This window comes from Panthera tigris, chromosome B3 (genome assembly GCF_018350195.1).
Source record: "Panthera tigris isolate Pti1 chromosome B3, P.tigris_Pti1_mat1.1, whole genome shotgun sequence".
In the NCBI taxonomy this organism is placed as follows: Eukaryota; Metazoa; Chordata; class Mammalia; order Carnivora; family Felidae; genus Panthera; species Panthera tigris.
Genome location: NC_056665.1, coordinates 98,426,643 through 98,448,606, shown reverse-complemented (window position 1 = coordinate 98,448,606; position 21,964 = coordinate 98,426,643). Strand labels below are relative to the sequence as shown.

Here is a 21,964-nt window from a genome sequence, read left to right as displayed (position 1 = left end):
TGTCAACTTAAGTTATAGTTGAAAATAGTAATATATGCTCATAATTTTATTTGTACTTTTTACTACTTTCTGTACCCTAAAAGTTCTAGAACCTATGAAGCCCATGTGCCACAGCCATACCTTCCATCTACATCTTGATTTCTAAAACCAGCCCAGTAAACAGAACCAGGGCCTCTTGAAGAACTGGATAATTTTAGGCGTAAGGCAGGCAATTTACAAAACAAGCTGGGATATCTTGTTGTTCCAGAAAGACCAATGCCAGCACATCATCTACTGAAGCAAGACGAAGGGGATGACCAGCCACCAAATGAGAATGATTTTGGCACCAAGAGGCCTAATAAAGGCAAATGAATATTTTTAAAAAATCTTTGGAACCACAGTATATGAGGAGAGTAAAAGGAAGAGAGAAGGGGAGCTCATTTGTCCACGGAGGGGTTTACCATTACACTAAAACCCTGCTATGACAATTGATAATCAAAGGTAAAGTACTAACCATGGATCCTGACACATTTGTTGTCTATACCCCAGTTGAGGCAGGAAAACTCTTTATGAAAGAATGTTATCTAAGAAATAAAAAAGAACGGAGGTATTAAAAAATCACTATGCTGTAAACCCCCCAAAAGCAAACTGTTGTAGACAAAACTGGTCAATGGATACCACAACCATTACTAGTGAGTGGCTAATGGAAAAAAAAAAATGCATTTGCAGTGAAGAGGTCAATCCGTTACAACATTCAAGACTGGCATCACTGGCAATGGCTGCTCACAAGGATTACATGCCCAGTGTGGTACAACGTGAAGCACGTGGCTGGCAAGTAGCTTCCAGCTTATCATGGAGAATATAGGGGATAGAGTCACAAGTTAAATGGCACCTTGTGGAAACACACAAGACAGGACACAGGTGTTCTACAGCTGGTTTGTGACATTGGAAAGTCAGGGTCAGGGGAGGAAATAGGTAACAGTTCTAGACCAAGTGAGGTTACAGGCATAAGGAGGCATACATCGTGATTGCATTTTTGTTGGAAAAATATACTCTCAGCAGATTGAGTATTGGTTAAAGAAATCTGGTCTTTGCCTGTGAGCAGATAATCAGGAGCTCTTGTTAATTGACTCAAGGGTAATGATTGAGCCTGGTGTAACAAAGGCAATAGCTAACAAAGAAAAGTAATAATTGTGACAATGTATATTTTACTCAGACATGTTTATATGTACAGACATGGTTATCATTTTGCCATATTTGCTTTAATAATTAAATAAAGACAGTGTATGTTGGCTGAAAGAGGTGATTGTAGTACGTTTTTCAGTATATTGGACTATTTTAATTAAATCTTAAAATGTTTCAGAAAAAAAATACATTCGGCCCTACTGATACTAAAAACAATTTTTTTACAAAGCAGCTGCCTAACAATTTATGCCAATTGTATCACTTTATATTTGGCACACTGAACTTTAGTTGCTCTCTTCTGTTTTCTTTCTTTTGGTAATGTTCATGTGTTTTCTTTAAAAGATCTATTAGCTACTTTCCTTAAAAAGAAAAATTAGGAATTGTGAAACAAAATTATAGTGAACCAGTACCCAAATTCCTTGCCAGTCTGAAAAGTCAGCTGAAAAAACAGTCAACAACCAAGCATGTATTTTAAGCCCAGTCTTTAAGAAATCCAGCAAGGTTTTGGGGCGCCTTGGTTAAGCATCCGACTTTGGCTCAGGTCATGATCTGATGGCTTGTGAGTTCGATCCCCACGTTGGGCTCTGTGCTGACAGCTCAGAGCCTGGATCCTGCTTCGGATTCTGTGTCTCCCTCTCTCTCTGTCCCACCCCTGCTTGTGCTCTGTCTCTCAAAAATGAATAAACGTCTAAAAATTTTTTTTAAAAAGACAAAAGAAATCGAGCAAGGTTTTGAAGATCTGCAAGACAGCCACTTCTCTTGGAATGAATAGCCCCTACCAGGTGTGGTAAACACATATACAAAGGATTTAGGTATAAATGAAAAAGAAATGTTAACATGAAAAATAAAGTCTGAGAGAGTTTACTCTTAATACCTCCACATTTAACATACCTGAGGAGGATGACTTTTTAAGTTTTTAAATCCCAACACCGTAAGACAAGTGTTGCTCAACATGTGAAATCAGGTTTCATTTAGCCTTTTCAATCTCTCAAACTATGGGATGCAAGCCTTTGGGAAATCTAACCACCATATACAGTTACAGAGTTTGTGTACTGCACAAATGTACCTCGCCAAAGGGGATGTGAAAGCCAAGTAGGGCTGGGCCCAGGAAAAGTCACAAATCTATATATATGTAAGACTGTACACAATTTAAGGAGATCTCAAACCCTATGAAGCCCAGGACACAAGTTCAGAACCTTTTCTTCTATTCATTTCTACCCAAATAAATGAGGTTTGCATTTTACCATATTGAGACTTTGTTGTTGAGTCAATTGTACCTCAGGCATAAAACTAATTACAAATGTGCCCTTTTCAAGGTAAAAGAAAATTTATCTTTACCAGGTTAATTAATTATTTTGTCCTTTGTTACAAAACTGATTTTTATCTAAATAAGATCTTAAGACAGTAACTCTCAAGTATTTTCTCTTGACTTCTCTTCCACTACATGAAAGGGTCACTCTCTGGCCTTTATAAATTTAATAAAAAGCTAACACTACAGAAAGCATATCTAGGAGTAAAATTTTCAACATTTATAACTTCATGATATCTACTTTCTTTCATTTTAAAGTTTCATTCAAATAAGCAAAATTTATCAATTGAAGCTATCAGTTACAACAGCTTAAATGAATGAAATGACACAGGAACATACTCTTAGATACATACACTCATCTGTCAAAGTCAACTGACTTAATGAAAATATTTGACAAGAAAAGGAACAAAAGCATCACACTTAATTTCAGGATGCAGCTATAAATTTAAACTCAATTCTATGTGACATCACCACCCCATTCTTCAGTACAAAGAAGTCCCCAATGTCACAGCTAAAAGATCTTCCACAATAAAAAGTTTTTGTTAATATCTGATTTTCTCAAAACACTGTTAAAGTAATGTAAAGAGATCTTTTTAAGTGTATTGTAAAAATACAAAAAAGAACAGGAGAGTACTTCTGTTTCAGGCAAAGTAACTTAGGAGACTGGATAACTTAAGAAAAACTCCTGGGACAGATGCTGAAAAGTTCTGGATAAAATGTTTGTTTTGTTTTTTTAATCTCTTTACAATCATGGTTGGGCACTATGAAGAAACACTACACAAGCAAAAATGAAGCAAGAACATAAATTAAGTGAGATAGCTAAGTGTAAGAGCTAACAGTTACCACCGATGCTTCTGATGATCGATGCTAGTGGATTCCAGCTTTTTGGTCTTTATGCAAATAAGAACACTGGAAAAAAGAAAAGAAAACGTGGGACCTAACATGACAGGTGAGATGAGAGGAGATGAGATGAAACCCAAAACTCCCTCAAAATAAGATGAACACAGAAGCAGATAGGAAGGAAATATGTCTATTTTACCTTAGCTCTGGGAGAAGGAAAGATTCTTCTGGGAGTTTCTCCAAAAGCTGGCCCTGCACGCACAAACAAAATCTGTAGCGTCCTTGGGTGTGAAAAACTCCAAGGTGCGAATTTAAAACATTCCCGGATTCTAGAAGATGGCGGCGAAGGAGGATGCTGGTCTCACCACATCCTGCTGATCACTTAGATTCCACCTACATCTGCCTAATTTACCCCAATAATCACCAGAAGACTAGCAGAACAGACTCTCTGGAGCCAAGCGTAGACGAGAGGCCCACGGAAGAGGGTAGGAAGGGCGGAGGGGCAATGCGCGCTACACGGACTGGCGGGAGGGAGCTGGGGCGGCAGAGGGGCAGCCAGCCCACCAGGCAAGGCAGAGCCCCCGAGTCTGGTTTGCAAAAGTGGAAGGGCTGGACGGAGTGTGTTCTGACAGCCAGTGGGACTTAACATCTGGAATGTTATATGTCATCAGCTCTGCTTGGAGAGCGGGAGAGAGAGTTGTTGAGCTCCGGAGGACAGAACTCAGCTTGGCGGGGAACGAAGGCAGTGGGAAGCGCTGGCTCCCTCGCCCATCCTCCAGCCAAAATCCCAAAGGGAGCCAGTTCCCGCCACGGAACTTGTTTGAACCGCGCAAACACCCAACACTGTGCGTCTGTGGATCCATCCCTCCGGCGGGTCTGCCTCCCTCCCGGTGCTGCAGGGCCCCTCCTGAAGTGGACCACCGAAGGCAAAGAGAGCTGAGCCTACCCTTCCTGCCCCTGTGCACCTTGCAGATCCACCCCAGCTAATACGCCAGATCCCACTGAAGCAGCACCACAAGCCTGGCAGTGTGCAAGTAGCCCAGACAGAGGCCACACCACTCCAAAGTGAGTCCTGCCCCTGGGAGAGGGGAAGATAAGGTACACACCAGTCTGACTGTGGCCCCCAGCAGCAGGCTGGGGGCAGACATCAGATCTGACTGTGGCCCCATTTACCAACTCAAGTTACTCCAGACAGCACAGAGGAAGAGCCTTGCAGTTCCACGCCACCCCAGAGACTATCCAAAATGATGAAACGGAGGAATTCTCCTCAAAAGAAACTCCAGGAAGTAGCGACAGCTAATGAACTGATCAAAAACGATTTAAGCAATATAGCAGAAAATGAATTTAAAATAATAGTCATAAAATTAGTCGCTGGGCTTGAAAAAAGTAGAGGACAGCAGAGAATCTATTACTACAGAGATCAAGGGACTAAGAAACAGTCAGGAGGAGCTAAAAAATGCTATAAATGAGCTGCAAAATAAAATGGAGGCGACCACAGCTCAGGTTGAAGAGGCAGATGAGAGAATAGGTGAACTAGAAGATAAAATTATGGAAAAAGAAGAAGCTGAGAAAAAGAGAGATAAAAAAAATCCAGGAGTATGAGGGGAGAATTAGAGAACTAAGTGACGTAATTAAGGGAAATAATGTACGCATAATTGGGATTCCAGAGGAGGAAGAGAGAGGGAAAGGAGCTGAAGGTGTACCTGAAGAAATCATAGCTGAGAACTTCCCTGACCTGTGGAACAGGTCATGAAGCAACAGAAAGACAAATAAAGAAACTGATCCCATTAACAATTGCACCAAGAATCATAAAATACCTAGGAATAAACCTGACCAAAGATGTAAAAGATCTGTATGCTGAAAACTATAGAAAGCTTATGAAGGAAATTGAAGAAGATATAAGGAAATGGAAAAACATTCCGTGCTCATGGATTGGAAGAATAAATATTGTTAAAATGTCAATACTACCCAAAGCTATGTACACATTCAATGCAATCCCAATCAAAATTGCACCAGCATTCTTCTCAAAGCTAGAACAAGCAATCCTAAAATTTGTATGGAACTACAAAAGGCCCCGAATAGCCAAAGTAATTTTGAAGAAGAAGACCAAAGCAGGAGGCATCACAATCCCAGACTTTAGCCTCTACTACAAAGCTGTCATCATCAAGACAGCATGGTATTGGCACAAAAACAGACACATAGACCAATGGAATAGAATAGAAACCCCAGAACTAGACCCACAAAAGTATGGCCAACTCATCTTTGACAAAGCAGGAAAGAACATCCAATGGAAAAAAGACAGTCTCTTTAACAAATGGTGCTGGGAGAACTGGACAGCAACATGCAGAAGGATGAAACTAGACCACTTTCTTACATCATTTACAAAAAGAAACTCAAAATGGATAAAGGACCTAAATATGAGACAGGAAACCATCAAAACCCCAGAAGAGAAAGCAGGGAAAAACCTCTCTGACCTTAGCCATAGCAATTTCTTACTTGACACATCCCCAAAGGCAAGGGAAACAAAAGCAAAAATGAACTATTGGGACCTCATGAAGATAAAAGCTTCTGCACAGCAAAGGAAACAATCAACAAAACTAAAAGGCAACCGACAGAATGGGAAAAGATATTTGCAAATGACATATCAGACAAAGGGCTAGTATCCAAAATTTATAAAGAGCTCACCAAACTCCACACCCGAAAAACAAATAATCCCGTGAAGAAATGGGCAGAAAACCTGAATAGATACTTCTCTAAAGAAGACATCCAGATGTACTCGCTTCAGCAGCACATACACTAAAATTGGAACAATACACAGAAGATTAGCATGGACCCTGCGCAAGGATGACATGCAAAGAAGACATCCAGATGGCCAACAGGCACATGAAAAGATGCTCAACGTCACTCCTCATCAGGGAAATACAAATCAAAACCACACTCAGGTATCACCTTATGCCAGTCAGAGTGGCTAAAATGAACAAAACAGGAGACTATAGATGCTGGAGAGGATGTGGAGAAATGGGAACCCTCTTGCACTGTTGGTGGGAATGCAAACTGGGGCAGCCGCTCTGTAAAACAGTGTGGAGGTTCCTCAAAAAATTAAAAATAGACCTACCCTATGACCCAGCAGTAGCACTGCTAGGAATTTACCCAAGGGATACAGGAGTACTGATGCATAGGGGCATTTGTACCCCAATGTTTATAGCAGCACTCTCAATAGCTAAATTATGGAAAGAGCCTAGATATCCATCAACTGATGAATGGATAAAGAAATTGTGGTTTATATACACAATGGAATACTACGTGGCAATGAGAAAGAATGAAATATGGCCTTTTGTAGCAACGTGGATGGAACTGGAGAGTGTTTGCTAAGTGAAATAAGTCATACAGAGAAGGACAGATACCATATGTTTTCACTCCTATGTGGATCCTGAGAAACTTAAGAGAAGACCATGGGGGAGGGGAAGAAGAAAAAAATGGTTAGAGAGGGAGGGAGCCAAAACATAAGAGACTCCTAAAAACTGAGAACAAACTGAGGGTTTATGGGTGGTGGAAGGCAGGGGTGAGTGAGTGATGAGTATTGAGGGCACCTGTTGGGATGAGCACTGGGTGTTGTATGGAAACAAATTTGACAATAAATTTCATAAAAAAATAAAAAACAAAAAAACATTCCCAATGAGGCACCTGGGTGGCTCAGTTGGTTAAGCGTCCAACTTTGGCTCAGGTCATGATCTCGCTGTCCAACTTTGGCTCAGGTCATGAGTTTGAGCCTGGGCATTGGGCTCTGTGCTGACAGTTCAGAGCCTGGAGCCTACTTCAGACTGTGTGTCTCCCTCTCTCTCTGCCCCTCCCCATCTTGCTCTCTCTCTCTCTCTCAAAAATAAATAAACATTAAAAAAAAAAAAAAAAAAACACTCCCAAGTGACTGGCAGAAATAAATGCAAATCCTAGTCTACCCTGAAGTCTGGCTCCCAAGAATTCACAGATAAAGCAAATATGAAATTAAGACAAAAAATCCCTTAGGTACAAGAGAAAAAAAATCAGCATACGTGACTAACACTCAAACAGAACACAACCATTTCAGACTCACAGTGACTGGAAATAATTTACTGACTACATTTAAATATAAAAAGATAGTACTTAAAGTATGAACAGGCGTATTTCATAAGTAGAGTGTCTAGAAATTTAAAACATATCATTGGATTTGGAAACTCAATAATGAGATAAAAGAGAAGATTAGACGTGGCTGAAGAAAGAATTATTATCAAAGATAATTTTGAAGAAATTACTCAGGATGAAGGAAAGAATAATAGACGGAAAATATAAAAAGAAATGTAATAGATACTGAGAACAGAGGGAGAATGTTTAACACATCTCTACTAAGACTACCAGAAGAAACAAATAAATAATATAGGAATGAGGCAATGTTCAAAAACATAATAGCTGAAAATTTTCCAACACTGATAAAAGGCACAAATTCTCAGATTCAAGGATCCCGATGAGTCCTAAAAAAGCTTAAAGAGATTCACAACTAAACATTACAGAACAATGAAGGGAAGATCTTAAATACAGCTAGAGGCAAAGATTACCCTAAAGAAATTAGTGTAACTGACTTCTAAAACTCACAAGACCTACTCCAGGAAGAAGTAAAATGGACTCCCCCCAAAATTGATTTGTGATGCAAAAATCAATGGTGAGCAAAATAAGCAGAAAGTGCATAAGAAAATCTAAGCTACTATTGACTGTATAATGCAGCAACAACTGTACTGAAATGTGGGGTTAAATATAGACAAGTAAAATAAAAAATAATAGTATATAATTTGGGTAATGAGCAAAAACAGTGATTAAATTTTGAATTTGTTCAATTAAACATGCTTGTTAGAATTTTTAGAACCACAAAAAATTAAAATAGAGACCATCACTTTCAATGGAGAAGATGAAATTTAAAACAAAATTTTAAAAAATCTCTATCAATCCAAGAAAAGGGAAAAAATATGTATGTAAAAAGAATGCTTACAAAACACAAAATCAGATGGTTAAAAGAACTCCAAAAATATTAACATAATAAATATTAAAGACTAAATCCTTTAGTAAAAGAAAAGGTCCATATCCAGTACCTGTTTTATAAATAAAGTATTATTGGAACATGGCTACACTCATTCATTTACAGATTACCCAAGGCTGTCTTTGTGTTGCTTCAACAACAAAGTTGAACTCTTCAATAGTGTCTCACCATGGCTTTTCCTAATTATCATAAACCTTTCTATTTGTACCAAAGGAGTTTGGGCAAGCTTTTAATGTTCTGACTCAATTTCAAGAGAATCACTAGAGGGCAAAGGCTTACTACAATCTTCTTCTTAACCTGGTGGCAAGACCTACTGACCTGGTAAGGGCGGCAGCTACAGCCGCCAACCTAGGAGAGGCTTCTGCAGACTTGGTTTTAGGGTCTCCTTTAAACTTGATGGTGTCCCATGCTGTACAATCTTTGCTGCTTACTAGTAATATACAGTTCTCACCAGGTGGGCTTATCTTCTATGAGATGCTATTTTTTTCCCACACATTTATATTCATTATTATATTCGAAATACTGTTGCTCTACTTCTATTACCTGGAGAAGAGGACACTCACGACTGTTTAACCTCTGTACATGAATGATCTATGCTCCAAATTGATTTATTAGAGAAGCCAGACTTAAACTTCTTTGTTGATGGACTTACATAGAAAATTATCAGGAGAGATACACTATAACAGGTCTCACACTTCCCCTCTAGGATAGGACCCCCTGCAAGAAGGTGAAATTTGCCTCAGTATATTCACCAGAGCCTGTTGGTTACTTAAAGAGAATTGATATATAAACTGATAGCACGTATGATTCTTGATCTCAGCAGAAAATCTAATTAAGATCAATAAGAAAATTAAAGAACTTTGAAGTACTCTAATACATCCTAAAGTACTGGTCATTATAATGGTTGGAACTTATCACAAAAGGGATAACATGACACTGAACAAAATGCCACGGCTGATCACGATGCGAGACGGGCATCCTTTACTAAAATCCTAGTGTTCATGAAATCCCAAAAGACCAAATCTTTGGAGAGGTGAGGCTATTACAAGATGCCAGCAATTAGATCCAGAATGAGAAGAGAAATACTGGAAGAAATCTGGATGCAAACTGCATAGGGATAATGTCTTGACACTCTCATCATGGAATATTGTAAAAAGTTTACACGAAACTACTTACCACAGCAAGTAAAAATTGGTCACAGTACTGAACCAACACTGGTATATTAGCCAGGGTTATCCGGAGAAATGGACACAACAGAATAAACACAGACAGATACACACACACACACACACACACACACCCACACACACACACACAGATATTATAGAAATTGGATCACATAGTTATGAAGACCAAGAAGTCCTGTAATCTGCTATCTTCTCTGCAAGCTGGAGAAATAGGAAAGCCAGTGATATAATTCAGTCCTCTTCCAAAGGCCCCCAAACCAGGAATCCTGATGTCCATAGGGAAAAGTAAAGAAAATTCAGCCTCCCTCAGCCTTTTGATTCTATTCGGGCCCTCAACTGACTTGATGTTGCCCATCCAAACTGATAGTGCAAATCTTTAGTTTAATGATTCAAATGCTAATCTCTTCCAGAAACAACCTCACAGACACTCCTAGAAATAATGTTTTACCAGCTACCTGTGCACCCCTTAATTCAGTCATAAATGTGACATAAATTTAAGCATCCCAGTGTGGAAACTTTACTAAGATTGCTGCTGGTGTCTCTGATGCATGTCCCATGTCACCAGCATAACCTTAGTAAAACTTTAAAGGTTGGCCTTGGACAAAAGCCCCAAATTCAGGTCCTCTTTGAACATCTCCAAATGGATTTCATCCAAGTATACCCTATTATGGGTTTTAAATATGCCCTGGTCATTGTTCTATCCTTATTCTCAGGATAGACTGAAATCCTTTCTTACTAGATCTTTAGCCCTACAGTATAAAAAATATTACCTAATTTCATGCTCCAACCTGAGGAATTCCAGCCCCTCTCTCTCTAGTAAACAAAGCACCAGTTTCCCTGGGACTATTTATTAAAGAGTTTTGTAAAGCCCTACCACTTACTCAGAAAGTCTGCTATGCATATTGCCCCCAATTTCTAGGAAAAGTAGGGAAAAAAATGGAGTTCTGAAACTTAGTTTAGCAAAGTTCTCAGAGACTCTCCAAGTTCTATGGTTGAAGATATTCTCATTGGCTTTAATGACTCCACTGGGGTTCAACAACTTTTGCCTTATGAGTAGTTGACTTATCTGGGCATCTAGGAATATTACATCTGATTCTAGACTCCACACGCTACTAGCAAGCAGGCATGACCAAATACGGCAAGGGACTCATGTAATACCTCCGACTTTACCATCAACAGGTATGAGCAGACTTACCTTGGAATCCTCCTAAAGTATGGATAACCTTAAAACCCAAAGATTTGGCCTTCTGGAAGAGACAAATGACTCATGAACAAGTAGAGCATACAACCAAACCATTGGAATTGTACATATTTCCCTTTGGGAGGAGCCACTTGGTTTCCCTTGGTTCCATTTCCTTGAATGAAATCTGGTAACTTCTGTGTAAACTCAATCATTTTATTAGGCATTTTTTTTTACTTTTTTTTCTTTTATTTGCATTTATTTTATGCAGGATTTGTTCCTGGGCCCTAAGTTTTTGTTTCTTCAGTTTCTTCTGCGAGATCTTTTTCTTCTGTGCAACCTCCTCTTTTGGTTTAGGAACAATCTGCTCTTTTTCGGTCAGGATCATCTTAGTGTGGCAGGGAGAGCTCATGTACCGGTTAATACGACCACGAACTCTCTAAGTTCTGCATTGCATCTTGAGGGCTTCGTTCACCTGGATGTGCTCAATGTCCAGAGAATCTATATCTAAACCCTTACATTCAGCACTACATCCTGAATTTTTAAGCATGTGCAACAAAAATTCAGCACTCTTTTTGGGCCACCAACTGTGTGTCAAGCCCCACTGTTTAGCCTAGGCACACCTACCAACTCCACCATTGTAGCGAAGGAATGGCACACATAGCTCCTGCAAAGTGACATCTTTCAGATACTTGGTGGTTTTTTGGACATGCATATCCTTGATGGCCTGGCAGTTTCACATGTGTTCTTAAAGTAAACAAGAAGATCTGAACCTCTTGATTTGCATGATTTACTTTAGTAGGGTTTTCTGGATCCAGTGAATAGGGAACCATTTTCAGAGATCACTTCAGGCCACTTAGGGCAAGAGTATCAGGCAAATTTTTAGATGGCAAACAACACACAGATAGACAGCCAGAAATCTAAAATCCTCTATCATGTCATATGTAGAAAAAAAAGACTCTTGTCTCCACCAAAACTATTATTTGGACCTTTTGTGGGATCTAGCTCTGGTACCTGAACTCTCAGATATGGAGCTTGGAAAAGAACTAGGGAACACATGGCAGATATTTGGAAGCTGTCTCACTTTACCCACTGCTACAGGTAAAACACACTATTTCTTTTACTTTAGATGTGCCTAAGTAATGGTCTTGACACTAAATTTTAACACCTGGAACCAGACTACTCAAGTGGCCCCAAATCATAAAAAAACTAATTGACAACCCCATTAGGGGTACTTTAACCAAAAACAGATGACTAAGTGGCCACCAATGACTACCTATGTAACACAAAACTGACTTTGTAATACAATTAGATCTGTAACACAAAAGTCTATTGGCTACAAACTGCAAAATGCCCAGGGGTTGTTACCATGGTAAATGGACAACCTGCCCTCAGGGTAGTCTGATATTACCCACTGGGACTCATCAATTTGCCTCTCAGAAAAGGAAATTAGGTACATTAATGAAAGGAGAAAAAATGGACCTTGGGTTAAAAACTGAGCCCTAACGATTCACAGAGAATTCTGGATTGCTGTCTATTCTCTGCTAGACTATTTCACTTCGCAAGAAGCCTTGAAATAGGGAGACAGCTTACGTGCTATGGTTCAGAGAAAAGGAGAGCTAGACAAATCCACTAAGGCTATAAAGTTCCACCAAGGAAATCTTCATCCAAGAGATTCAGGAAATTGAACTGAAATAAAAGCCCATTAGATATAATATTGGTGTCTTGAGAGGAAGCATGTACTGTTTTAGGGGAAAATGATGTGATTATATCACTGCAGACCTCTCTGGCATCTTTAATACTACTAAAGAGATCTGGTAAGCTAACAAAAAAAAAAAATCACAAAATACAGTAACTTGGCTAATAATCCCCTATCTGGTACTACAGACTCTAAATGGAAATGAAATGTCCTTCTATTTTAATTTGGGCACTCTTGGCTCAGGGTTTAAAAGAATTCTACAAACTCTGATCATAGTCCTTCTCTTAGAATTTGTTATACAGGGGCTCAGATGGCTGATGGCAAGTTTTAAATGTTGCTATGCAACTGGCGTCTCATCACAAAATTAAAGAAATGATCAAGAAAAAGAACAGAAAAAACTAACACTGTGCATGCTGAAACAGTCATCTGGGAACCGTGATACATGATCATGATGCCACAAATAGCAGTGACGATCTGCAGTAAAGACTGTGGGATCACATCCCTTGTTATGAATCTTTCAGCTCAGGCCAAAGAATGGCAATACTGAGAACCGAAACTATTTGCACTTACACAGCTCACTGTCAACATTAACAACTTTTACTATTTGACTGTCTTCATTCAATGGCATTAATATTCTAGGACACTTGCCCAGAAAGCTAAAGCTACAAAGAACTTTACTGTTCATTTTAAGAACTTCCTTTAAGTCATTTATCTGTACACTAAACTATTCAACGTCCCCCCTCAGCAAAGTATATACTCTTTTCTCAGAACAGGCAGCATTTAGTGACTATTTACTTTTCAAGATTTACTTTAAAATCCTAGTACCAAATTTGTCCAGCCACAAACAAGACCTCAAATCAAGAAACCCACCTTAAATCAGACCACAAAAAGAACTCACATAACTTGATTTTGCTCTCCCTTACTTCAAAACCCTAATAGGACTGTCAATGAAGTGATTGTCCTTACCACAGTAAAGAATAAACTCAGCTTTGCTTAAATCAGTAGGATTATTTTGGTATATTTTCAGAAAGCTAGCATTCGACAATTGAGTAGGAAGCTTAGATTATGAGGTGCCATAAAAAAAAGCCCCATATAAAATGAGGGTAGCATGGTATAGAAGTTACTACACTGGGGCTCCTGGGTGATTTACTCAATTAAGCGTCTGTCTTTGGCCTAGGTCATGATCTCACTGTTCCCAGGTTCGAGACCTGCGTCAGGCTCTGTGCTGACAGCTCAGAGCCTGGAAACTGTTTTGGATTATGTGTCTCCCTCTCTCTCTCTGCCCCTCCCCCACTCACACTGTCTTTCTCTCTCAAAAATAAACATTAAGAAAGAAAGAAAGAAAGAAAGAAAGAAAGAAAGAAAGAAAGAAAGAAAGAAAGAAAGAAAGTAAGTCACTATACTAACATTCCCCCAAAGTACCCAAAAAGTATACTTGAAGGAATACTAATGTCTTGGGATATTTAAAGAATGTTAATTTAAAAAGAGGTTCTATGTTCAAATACAGTAAAACCTTGGATTGTGAGTAACTTGTTCTGTGAATGTTCTGAAAGATGAGCAAACATTTCTAGTAAATTTTAACTTGATAAACAGGCGATATCTTGCAATACTAGTACCTGATGTCAGATGTCACATGATCGTAACTGAGCCATGGTTCCTCTGTCTCTCTGTCTCTCTCTCTTACTGTGGGATTGTGGGTGATTTTCTCTCCCATGCTCAGATGCTCAGTCTCAGGCCAAGGTGTTTGGCAGAAATGAGTGATTTTTCAGAACGCTGGAAAGTGCCCACAACTCGCACTAGTGTGTTTTTGTCACTTCAAAGCACCTATGGACGGTCCTTTGCTTTTCCATACAAGAGTAAGCTCAGGAATGCTTTGCTTCATTCTAGGTCAGGCTGCCTTTAGATACAGACCCTTTCCTTTTCTGCCTTATTGCCAGCTATACTAAATACAGTATATGACAAGAGTTTATTAATACTGTGCTACAGTCAACATCTGAGCAAACATATACAATGGCCCCCATGCACAAAACATTCCATTGAGCCAATAGATAGCAGTGATTCCATTAGTGATAGTGAAAGTTGTCCTATATAATAACCTTCCTCTCGGTCTCCCTTACACCAGCCATGAAGGTTTTCAAAGGTAAGTGCAGATTAATTTATTTTTCTTTATATTTTGTATTTTATTATTTTGTACTGCATTACAATATTGTAATCGTTTTTATATGAATATTTTGGGGTTGTGGAATGAAGCACCCAAGTTTCCATTATTTCTCACAGGGAAATTTGCTTTGATACACAAGTGCTTTGGATTACAAGCATATTTCTGGAACAAATTATCCTCGCAAACAAAGGTTTTATTATAAAGGGAAATATCACAATGAACAAAGGTAAACTGGTCTTGTTGGTACAGGGACTGTGCTACGAGCATCCATAGGAACAGCATATACAGACCCATTTTACCACGAGCTGTGCTACGAGCATCCATAGGAACAGCATATACAAACCCATTTTACCACGAGACTCCATGAAACCTCTTGTGGGACTAGTGATCTAAAGATAATCTAGAAACACTGAACTCTATTAAAGTAAGTCAACCTAGGTTCAAGCCTTAAATCCACTACTTAATGGTTTGCAAACCTGAATCAGATCTATTGGCTGGAGTTTCCATTTCTTTATTGTTAAAATAATAATAATACTTGCCCTACCTACTTCGTAAGGTGGTTGTGAGTCAAAGAGACGTTTGTGAAAGCCCTTTGGAAGCTCTACCGCAGGACACATGTGACTAAAATGTTCTTCACAGTACCTCTCAGGAGAGATAAGGTAAATCCATGGGGATCAGGGGACAGTGTATTAGGGAAATAAAACGGAAAACATTCTAATAAAAATTATTCTGCACAAAGTTGGATAACTGGCACCACCAGAGTTTTCTTTGATTGTCTACTCCAGGTCAGGGGTAAACAGCTAAATAAATACACTGAGCAAACATTTAGTGAGCTACTGTAGTGCCAAGACATGAATATGACTGACATGAACTTAACCTCAGTATTTCTCCTTGATACTATATTTTATAATGATGCTTCAACCAGAAAAAAATAAGTTGTCAAAACCGCAGTGTACCCAACTGGTCTTTCTATTCCTTAGCACCAGTATAGGTTTAATCTTATGCGTCTATATTTTTTTTTAATTTTTTTTTTTAACGCTTATTTATTTTTGAGACAGAGAGAGACAAAGCATGAATGGGGGAGGGTCAGAGAGAGGGAGATACAGAATCTGAAACAGGCTCCAGGCTCTGAGCTGTCAGCACAGAGCCCGACGCGGGGCTTGAACTCACGGACTGCGAGATCATGACCTGAGCCGAAGTCGACCGCTTCACCGACTGAGCCACCCAGGCGCCCCTCTTATGCGTCTATATTAACAAGTGGAAATGTTATTGATAAAGCTAAAATTCAGAGACAATTGTTCTCCTCCATGATTCCAATTTAAAACAGAGACACAGAAAAATGAGACTGCTGCAGGCATAAGTTGCACAGTAATATAAACTGTCACCTGACAGATCTATGAGCCAACAGCCCTGTTTGATCAGACTTGGATTCTTTCTTTCTCTCTTTCTTTCTTTCTTTCTTTTTTTTTTTTTCTTAACACAGGAGGCTAAGTTCATTTTGAGAGAGTGAGAGTGAGTGTGCATGTGCACACAGGGGAGGGGCAGAGAGAGAGAGAGAGAGAGAGAGAGAGAGAGAGAATATTCCAAGCAGGCTCCATGCTATCAGCACAGAGCCCAATGCGGGCCTCAAACTCACAAACCATGAGATCATAACATGAACAAAAATCAAGAATCAGATACTTAACTGACTGAGCCACCTAGGCACCCAGGTCAGACCTGGGTTCGATGTAACGATATGAACAGAACATTTAAGCTTACAGTTGTATAACATGGCATGGCTTCCAATAACCCCACTCAGGGAAAAATTTGTGAAGAAAGAAGAAATCACTTGTGAGGAGACCTGAATTTTTATTTTCTATTTGCCTTTCATGAGCCGTCTAGGGAAGAAACTTCAGTTTACTCATCTTGGACAAGATAAGTGGTTCCCAGACTTCAAAACTTTATGGTCCAGTAAAACTCTCCAAATTTGGGATACTCACAAGAGACTGTCAACTCTTAACTTTAGTAAGGTAAGGCCATTTTTTAAAATCTAGCATTTTTAATTTTAAAACATTAAGAAGGAGGATATAACCTCAGAATAAAAAATAGCTCTTTAAAAAACTCATCATATTATCCTGTCTCTGTATACTATAATTTCTCTGTAAGCTCATATCCAAAGGTAAGAGTAAGTAACATCACTTTATGAAATTTACATATCTCCAGATTAAAAATCAGCCTGAAGGCTGGAGCCATTTAACAACTTGAACTCACACATAAACACTGAACACAACTAAAAATGTTTACATGCAGCATGCATATAACTCAAAGTTAGCAAGGCATCTGGTTCCTTCAACAATGAGGTACTTCAAAGCATGCACTGACAGCTCAAACATCAAAAAAAGTAATTGCATTCTCGACGGTTTTGCGAAATAAACACTTCAGGCTACAATGCAAGTTATAGTCTAGTAAGCAGTAGGGTTATTTGACTGGAATCCCCTTTCATAAACATTAAGAAATATTCCATATCAAGCTGTTTGCATGTGCTAGGTTATGACTGGCATTTGCACATACATTGTCATTTAATCTTGACAAAACACAAACAAGAAACTTAGAAAAGAGAGAAACATTCCAGAAGACATAAACAAATGTCACCCTTTACTCACCCATCCTTTTCTTCCTCCTCTTCAAAGGGGACAGAATGGCAAAACAATTCCTTCTTACCATCTTCAAACTTATATTATTCCCATTCTCAGTAGAAAATTCAAGTTACTATCAAAAATGATACATAGGAATTTGCTCACTAAACAAAATCCAAAGAGGATCTTACAAGCTAAACAAGGCTATTTTAGGCTCAAAGCCTGAGTTAACACGAAATGGTTAGCTATACTTACACTCAACACACTATTTTTAGCTTCTAGGATTTCATCTCTAATGCTTACAAGATTCTAATATTAATGTAATAAAATATGAGGAATAAAAAAATAGCCCCCCCAAAACAGAAAACTATACTCACTTAACTTCTCACTACCAAGCCTGTTTGGAGTACATGTCTGACTTAACCCATCAATTGCTTTCAACCACATACATGAAGATTAACTCTTTTTCCTGAACTTGGGCTGTCACAGTGAGAAAAGTAAACCATGGCTTGAGGTTAGCAATCTGATGATGACATGGAATTGAGCTAAGTTAACCCAAATCAAGACACCATTGTTCACAGAGTCCAGAAAGGTGACAGCCATGTTGATACTTTAGTTATAAGTAAGTGAAAACGGCTAGGGAATAAGGAAAATTATCTCAAATAACAAGATGTTCAGAGATAGGGAGTGTTCTGTCAAAGCTCAAGCTTTGCTTTTCTGATTCTCTTGGCTCTGTCCTCCTCTTTGTTCACTTCATCCTCAGGATGTGAGATGGTCACAACATTCTAGGCATCACATCCAGAAAATGGCAAACTCCAGAAAAATGAGACATACCCTTGAGTCCTCATTTTTAAGCAAAGAGACCTTACGAGAAGCCACCATGTCCTCACTGGCTCAAGTTGGACATGTTCATTGACCATGTCAATCACTGGTTTGGATTATCATGTGTCTTAAGAACCAAAACTCACCCCTAGTAAGTGAGGAGAGTCTCAGCTTGTCCTGAAGCACATGGCTGTCAAGAAAAAGATGGAGAACATAAAATCTGGTTCTGCTGTGAAGGATGTGAATGTCAGAAAGTATAGGATAGCAAAGGCAGAACAGCCTTTTCCTTTTCCTGCTTCTCCATCTCGGCAGATTGAGGACCCAAGCTGGTGCCTAATGACACCCACGATTCACTGTCAACATGACTAACTTCACAATTGTCTCCATTCACATGGCATTTATGTTCTAGAAAACCTGCCCAAGAAGCTAAAGTTGCAAATAACTTCATTGTTCACTTCAAGAGCTTCCTCAAAGTAACTTATCTAACAACTAGACTACTCAACTTGCACTCATTTCACAAAAACAAAAATCAATGTACAGACAGGCAGTAGTCACATTCTGAGTCAGGGGCAGAGACAAGACTTGAAGCCAGGTCTCTCGACTTCTGTCAAATCTCGCCGAAACAGCATGCTCTGTCTCTAACAAGTATTTTCAGGCCTCAAAGTGATGACAGTCAGGTTTTAGAGACAACTTATGAATGCAGTGACTATCTTCTTCAAGGTAGAGAACCCCAGAAATCACTTAACTCATAACTTGACACCAAAGGATGTATTATGATTTGCTCAGTGCCAGTTAACTGGTATAATAAATGCAAGAGAAGAAATATAACAAGACAGAATGTGATTTAACTGCCAGGGAATGGTGAAAATCCACATTTTAGGTTTTTTGGAAAAAAACAAAACAAAACAAAAGATTGTGGGCCAGAAAGGACTTAAGGGATTTGAGCTGACTCTTAAACCAACAGATGGAACGTGAGACATGTTGACAGACAAGAGGATTTGTTAAAATAGTTTCAGGAATATTAGTTGGGTTGGGTGGGGGAGATGAAGTTAATAGCATTTAACATTCTCAAAGTGTATACTTGATTCTGTGGAAGCAGAGACATCTAAACTTTAGAGAGCTTCTGTGGAATGCCCAGGTAGCAGTAAGTTGAATCTTAAGTACTTGAGTTGATATATTCTAACCTACTAATAACCTTATTTCTGTGACATGCTTTATTTAAAACACTGAAAACTAAGGATGTTTTTTAAAAATACTTAATTACTTAAGTTATTCTTCAAAGTATATGTACACTCAGTTTAAAATGGATTTAATAGGGGCGCCTGAGTGGCTCAGTCGGTTAAGTGTCCGACTTGGGCTCAGGTCATGATCTCACAGTTTGTGAGTTTGAGCCCTGCATCGGGCTCTGCACTGACAGCTCAGAGCCTGGAGCCAGCTTCAGATTCTCTCTCTCTCTCTCTCTCTCTCTCTCTCTGCCCCTCCCCCGCTCGTGCTCTGTCTTTGTCTCTCAAAAATAAAAATTTTTTAAAATAATAAATAAAATAAATAAAATAAAAGACTTACTTCTATTTAGATTTAAAAGAAATTTCAGATGGGCACCTGGATGGCTCAGGTGGTTGAGCATCTGATTTTGTGCTGACAGCACAGAGCCTGGAGCCTGCTTTGGATTCTGTGTCTCCCTCTGTCTCTGCTCCCCACTCCCCACCACCCTGCTCGTGCTCTGTCTCTTAAAAATAAATAAATGTTAAAAAAAAAAAAAGAAATTTCAGAGAAGCACACCTCTATTTGGTCAATTACTTGTTATATTTTCATTTTTCATGTTTCATTTTCAGGATACAACCAGTCTGAGTTGTGATAATAACAAAAATAGGCTTAAAAATGTTACACACAGCCAAATGGGTAGAAAGGAGACAGTTGATTTCATTAATGGCCACAATACTGATATTATCATAATCATCTGTAATTAATGAGTCAAAAGAAACAATCATTAAGGGAAAGGATATATTGGGGTGCCTGGGTGGCTCAGTCAGTTAAGTGTCTGACTCTTGATTTTGGTTCAGGTCATGATCCCATGGTTCATGAAATTAAGCCCCTGGGTTGGGCTCTGCACTGATTGCAGCATGCCCGCTTGAAATTCCCTCTCTCTCTCTCTGCCCCTCCCTGGCTCATGCTCTTTCTCTCAAAATAAACATTTTTCCTAAAAAGGATATATTTTAGGGGCACCTGGGTGGCTCAGTAGTTTAAAGGTCTGAGTTCAGCTCAGGTCATAATCTTGCAGTCTATGAGTTCAAGCCCCGCATCGGGCTCTGTACTGACAGCTCAGAGCCTGTAGCCTGCTTCAGTTCTGTGACTCTCTGTCTCTGCCCCTCCCATGCTTGTGCTCTATCTCTCTCTAAATAAATAAACATTAAAAAAATATTTTTTAGTAAATAAAATAAAATTTAAAAGGATATATTTTAGATCTGTTCAGATAATGACTTTACTACTTATATATTATCAAACTTCAAATTTAAATTTGTTGTTCTAGCTTTAATGGTTTTAGAACAAATGCAGAAGTTGCTAGATACGCAATATATACCCAAATCTGTAAGTGATATATTTAAAATTTTACTTTTAGGGGTGCCTGGGTGGCTCAGTCGGTTGGGCGACCAACCAACTTTGGCTAAGGTCATGATCTCACGGTTTTTGAGTTTGAGCCCCATGTCAGGCTCTGTGCTGACAGCTCAGAGCCTGGAGCCTGCTTCTGATTCTGTGTCTCCCTCTCTCTCTGCCCCTCCCCCACTCATGCTCTGTCTCTCTTTGTCTCAGAAATAAATAAACATTAAAAAAATTTTTTTTTAATTTTACTTTTAGAATTATACAATTATTCAGTAGGACCACTCATTTAAATTCCATCTCAAATTAATTATCTTATTAATAAAAGATCCCTATCAAAAGTAATTTGTTTTGGCAATCATACCTCAGTAAAACTGGAAAGAAATAATTTATTGAAAGAATTATACCTTAAACTAGTGTTATGCATCATAATATCCTAGGTAATCCTAAAATGAGTTAAAATGTTTATTCAAAAATGTTAATCTCGTAATATAATTAAGTCCAGACCTATGCCTTTGATGCACTCCGTTGAATAAGGACACAACTGACTTGACAGAAAATTGCTTTCAAAACCATCATTTACAAATGAAACTGGACCACTTCTCACACTATACACAAAAATAAACTCAAAATGGATTAAAGATCTAAATGTGAGACCTGAAACCATAAAACTTCTAGAAGAAAACATAGGCAATAATTTCTCTGACTTCAGCCTTAGTAACATTGTCTAGGTATGTCTCCTTAGGCAAGGGAAATACAAGTAAAAATAAACTATTGGGACCACATCAAAAGAAGAAGCTTTTGCACAGCGAAGGAAACTATCCAAAAGATAAAAAGGCAACCTACTGAATGAGAGAAGATAGATTTGTAAACGATCTATTCAGTAAGGGGCTAATATCCAAAATATATGAGAATTTGTACAGGGCAACACCAAAAACACCCAAGTAATCCTATTAAAAATGGGCAGAGGACCTGACTACACAATTTCCCAAAGACACACAGATGGCCAACAGACACATGAAAAGAGGCCCAACATCACTAATCCTCAGGGAAATGCAAATCAAAACCACAATGAGGTATCACTTTACACCTGTCAGAATGGCTAACTCAAAAAGACAAGAGGTAACAAATGTTGGCAAGAATGTGGAGAAAAAAGAACTGTCGTGAATGGAAGCTAATATATACACAGGAATCTTCATTACAACTTCTGTCATTCTTGCTGACCTAGGCAGTACGTGGTAGACCTGCATTTGTTTTTAAAGGTTTATTTATTTTTGAGAGAGTGCACCAGCGGGGGAGGGACAGTGAGAGGGAGCGTGGCAGATCT

The 21,964-nt window shown here is 38.8% G+C and overlaps 1 long non-coding RNA gene, 1 other non-coding gene and 1 pseudogene across 2 annotated transcripts in view; 1 reads left to right on the top strand and 2 right to left on the bottom strand.

Moving 5' to 3' along the window:
• LOC122239604 overlaps positions 1-19,305 on the bottom strand; it is a 127,401-nt gene extending 108,096 nt beyond the window's left edge. Inside the window, exon 1 of the long non-coding RNA XR_006218850.1 lies at positions 17,248-19,305. This is a non-coding gene — a long non-coding RNA (uncharacterized LOC122239604). The remainder of the gene's footprint in view (positions 1-17,247) is intronic.
• LOC122239818 lies at positions 6,086-6,187 on the top strand. The gene has a single exon (XR_006219202.1). It is a non-coding gene; the product is annotated as a U6 spliceosomal RNA (small nuclear RNA).
• On the bottom strand, positions 10,721-13,109 carry LOC122239603 (annotated as a pseudogene).
• Positions 19,306-21,964: the final 2,659 nt, after the last annotated feature.